We start from the raw sequence: 5,438 nt of genomic DNA, 5'->3' as shown, positions 1-5,438 counted from the left end.
TAAATGTACATTTATCTTTGAACAAACTGTTGCCAGTAAATGACATAAATGTAAATCTACATTAAGTTACTGGCAACTGCTGCAGTAATACTGTAAGTTTCTACAGAAATTCTTTACCGTGTATATTATAAATATTACTTTAGAGACTTTTGCCGTTCATCTTTATGACCGCTTAAAAACATTATATTCACCATTCTTTACTTAGTTTTATATCAGTTTTGGGTAAAAATAATTATATATTTATATATATATTATATTATATTATTATTATAGTAAGTTGTAAACCAGGGTTCTGTTTCTCTGTTCAGTTGAATTACATAATTGCAGTTATGAAACAGTCCTAGAGACTCTCACAAACTCAAAATTATGAATGATGTGTTTAATCAAATAAACACAAAGATAGTTTCATTGCAGTAATTTTTAAAATGAAGGAAAAAATGTATAAAAGTACATTAACCCTCTCTCTTCTCTCAACAGGTGGTGGTCTGGCTTTTGTTGAAACTAGTAGCTTTGTATTAGCACCTATTGTACTATTGATATTTTTTGACAAATCGCTTATTGCTCCACGATCTCTTTATTGCTTGAATAAAGCATCTGCTAAATGACTAAATGTAAATGTTATGAAACGTGATTATTTTCTCGTGAGGGTGTGCATTTAATAATATTTGACTATAAATCTAATATTGTCAGCTTAAGGAACGGGGGTTAAAGCAGACACTACAATCTCAGTGTGGTGTGATGTAAATGATTGGGCTGAAATGAAAGCAATGGAAATGTTCATTCCTCGGATGTTAGTTTCCGAGCAGGTTAAGACCGATCATTATGTCTCTTTAAGAGTGACCGACAGCCTGCAGTGATCATGTGATGCTCTTTAACTTTAGAGAGAAAGTTGAAGTGGTTCGAAGTCTTGACCTATAGATGGTAAACAAATCTTGTCTCATGTCTTGTGTTGCTACGGGGTAAATATACACACTGCGTGATGTCAGGAGGCCAGGATGAGGCGACCTGCACGACTATGTGTGTTTGGATTCGAGTCTTGGGCTTTATTTGTCTGTATAGTCTTCAAAGGAACTGGCAGAACATTGTGCTTGCAACCTAGAGTCATGGGTTCAATTCTAATGCACAATGTGCTGTGGTGAGTGTGTTCTCTTTTCTGCCCTCTGGTGGTGAACAGACTTTATTACTGTAAACATTTCCCGATAACACTTTATATTTAGGTACCCATTATAAAGCATTTATAAATGTGTTCACTAATGATAAATAAGTCATTTACAAATGCATTATGAAGCAGGTATAACTGCATGAATGGAAAGAGGGATTCTAACGAAATACCTGAGCCATGTTTAACTCACATGTTATAAAGGCTTAATAAATGTATTTATTCATCATTTATTTGACTCAAAAGCACATTCATTATGACGTTGTTTGTAATATTTGTCAGACTGGACACAGTAGGGTGTTGTTTTTCTTATTCCTGCTCACTATTTGTCAGGTATTTTGTTGGAATCGCTCTTTTTATTCGTGCTGTTATAACTGCTTCATAATGCATTTGTAAATGACTTATTAATCATTAATAAACACATTTATAAATGCTTAATAAAGGGTACCTAAATGTAAAGTGTTACTTATTTCCCCAAATTTATGAAGCATCCCAGTGAAAACAAATCATTCATCATTTATTCACCTTCATGTCTTTGTTTTCAGAAAACAAACGAAGATGTTTTGAAGAATGTCGATAAACAAACAACACTGAAGTCCATTGGCAAAACCACTGAGACGTTTCTCAAAATGTCTTCTTTTGTGTTCCCCAGAAGAAAGATTTTATAACCACATAAGGTGGAATAAACAACATCATTTAGATGTTTGGCTTCACAGCCCCTTTAAGAAACATTTTATTCGATATTTCATTTAAGGTGATATGGACTATGAATCTTTCTCCTGATGTTTTGCTAATGGCGACAGTGGTTTGTATTATAAAGGTTTGTATTTTACAATAATAATTGTTGACGAAGAAACAAATGCCACCCAATGATTAGACTTGAAATACTGCATCTCTCCAGCAGGCGGCATCATTACATTCTATTGTGATCACTAGTCATTCAAGCAACACAAAATAACACGTAAAACACCTAAATTCAGTATTGACTACATAAATCACGTACATTACTACTAATAACAGTCTAATTGTGCTTTATTATGTGACTCCCTCATTTAGAATATACTAAAGTAGCTACTGTGTAAGATGTGACATCACGTGTCATGTTATTCAAACTAAAATATCTGGAAATACCACAGGAACACTTATCAGTACTAAACATTGCCTATATTCTGTGTTATTCTTATTAAACAGACATCACTGTACATCCACCGCTGAGTTTGACCCATCAGAAGACCTTGAACACATGATTTAACCTCCAAAAATATAAAGCATCAACATATCTGTTTTACTGTCATATCAAGTTCCGTGTTCAGAGAATATGCATGTAAATGCTGAAAATAAATAATATGTTCTTCTGTCATGTAATAAGAGCATTGAAGCGGGGCAAGTTGTCACCAATAGGAACCTGCTGTTCGTCAACACTGATTTGAGAATCATTTCTTGTTTTGAAATGTGAAAAACAGCAAAATGTTATACTCTGTGTACACACACTTTATAATATAGTCTGCATCAAGTTTTACACATGAGGCGCCTTTATGATTCTACATTTATATGTTTGCATCTGTGTGTGTGTTTGTGCCAGGTCACGCAGACGCCACGGCTTGTGGTTCTAAGCTGTCTTGGCCACAGTTAACTGGATGCCAGTAACAGGAAGTGGACGTTCTGAGAGGAAGTCAAAGGGTTCCAAAAATCACATCCCCCTGTGTGTCATCACTGGCATTCCCTGCGTTTCCATGCCTGCAGCACAGCATGCATCTCTCTTTCTCTCTCTCTCCTGCATGATGTCTGCTTCCTATCTGGATGGGGGATGAGGGGACGGCAGAGTGGTTTGGGGAGGGGGTGACCTAAATTCACACTCACTGACTGCTGAGCATCATTACCATCACAGGGAGAAATGTGACTTCCTGTTTCCACTTAATTGCTCACTTTTCTCTCCCATCTGCTCATTCCTCGCTCTCCTTTCTGTGATGCTGGTCATTACCTCTCTGACTTCGTTTGATCCTCTTCCATCTTAGTGTTCTTCTTTCAGTGTTTTTACCTCAATTCCACAGTCCAGTAACAATATCTCACATTCTTTTATAAAAATAATCATCCACACACACCAAAAAGAGAACAAATTGCAGCCATCTTTGCTGGAGGCAGACAGGCATCATTTTTATCATGACAACCAAAAACGCCCATAAGATCATCATAAGGCCATTACGACATCATCACTAGACACGTGATCATCGTTTTGTCAATGTAAGTGAGAGATTTTAATTTAAACGTGTTGACAAATAAAGCAAAACGTATAAGTGTAAACTAAAAGTTTGCAGAAATTTTTTTAAGTTTCTTTTTTTGGAAGATAATGTGATTGGTGTTTGCCCACACACAATGCTAGAGGTGTTGTGGATGGTTGCTAGGGCATTTGCTAACTAGCATGTGGTTGTGTCTATGAATATTCAGTTTTTTAGATATTCAGTATGGGCAATATCAATATTGAGGCTTGCTTTAGCCAACACCACTGGTTATTGTTAATAAACAAACTGTCTTCTTAACGTTTAACAGACATTAGGATATTTGTGTGAGGGACTCAATGGCCTCCTGGTCATTAAAACCCATTAAACATTCTCCCCCAGCAGATCCAGAGCTTCAGGCATGGCCCGCGGCTGCTCGCCAGAGATACGGACCCTCCTGGGAATGACAGCGACACCCCCTCCTCCCACCCGCATCTTCTGACGGAGCCCATCAATGAAAGCTAATCCTGGATAAGCCTCGGGAACCTAAACCTCGCCCGTCACCATTAGAGAACCGGGTGGTTTTAACATTTTCATCAGTCTGACCTGCTGTTTCAGGTTTACTTGAGTTACCACAATCATTCTGACCTGCGCAAGTTATACTGGATTAAACAATGTTTAGTGGACTTGATGACATTTAACATCACAACAGAACGATCTCAGGGTTCAAGAGAAATGCCATATTAATTCATCGCAACAGGAACCATAGAAACGGCATAAAAACTGTATAAGCTGATGTTTGTAATGGATTCTACTCTTTTTCTGAAAACGTAGAGATGAACCGTTATAATGTGTTAATTTACACCATTGTTCTGATGAAACTTATCATGGTTTAAAGGTTTCATTCTTTAAAGGGACAGTTTAACCATAAAATGAACATTGTCATCATTGACCCGCTCTCAGATAACCTGTAAAAATGCTAAACACGAAGGAAGATATTTGGAAGAATGTCAGAAACCAAACAGTTCTCATCCCCCATTGACTCCATTGTATTTATGTTCCCTACTATGGCAGTAAATGGGGGAATTCCTTTGTGTTTAGCAGAACTAAGACGTTTTTACAGATCTTAAGGGCGAGCAAATGAAGAAATCTTTTCGTGAACTGTGCTTTTAAGGTGGAAAACAGCGTATAGGTTGACTGTGATATATTTTTTATTGTGCATTCCAAATAATATCAATCAAACTGCAGTTGGTTTGTTTTGTTTTAAGCCATTTAAACTAACAAATACAGCTAAAACACAATAAAAAACATGAAATATGTCAAAAACAGAATTATCTCATTTTAGAAACAACTTTCACATTATATATACATATAGATATATATTAGAAGAGTTTGGTTCCACAATGAGACAATTCATGTTTATTTGTGTCAGAACCGAGGGGGGAGCGAGCGAGCGAGGAGAGAGAGAGAGAGACAGAGAGAGAGAGAGAGAGAGAGAGAGAGGGGGGGAGCGAGCGAGGAGAGAGAGAGAGAGAGAGAGAGAGAGAGAGAGAGGGGGGAGCGAGCGAGGAGAGAGAGACAGAGAGAGAGAGAGAGAGAGAGAGAGAGAGACAGAGAGAGAGAGAGAGAGAGTGAGAGAGAGAGACAGAGAGAGAGAGCGAGAGAGAGACAGAGAGAGAGAGAGGACAGAGAGAGAGAGAGCGAGAGAGAGACAGAGAGAGAGAGAGAGAGAGAGAGAGAGAGAGGAGAGCGAGAGAGAGACAGAGAGAGAGAGGTGTGAGAGAGAGAGAGAGAGAGAGAGAGAGAGAGAGGGGGGGGGGGGAGCGAGCGAGGAGAGAGAGAGAGACAGAGAGAGAGAGAGAGAGAGAGTGAGAGAGAGAGAGAGAGAGAGGGGGGAGCGAGCGAGAGAGAGAGAGAGAGAGAGAGAGAGAGAGAGAGAGAGAGAGCGAGAGAGAGAGAGAGTGAGAGAGAGACAGAGAGAGAGGGGGTGAGCGAGCGAGGAGAGAGAGAGAGAGAAAGAGAGAGAGAGAGATAGAGGGTCTGAGCGAGCGAGGAGAGAGAGA

The sequence above is a fragment of the Barbatula barbatula genome (genome assembly GCF_947034865.1).
Source record: "Barbatula barbatula genome assembly, chromosome: 17".
Classification (NCBI taxonomy): Eukaryota; Metazoa; Chordata; class Actinopteri; order Cypriniformes; family Nemacheilidae; genus Barbatula; species Barbatula barbatula.
This window is presented reverse-complemented; position numbering follows the sequence as displayed.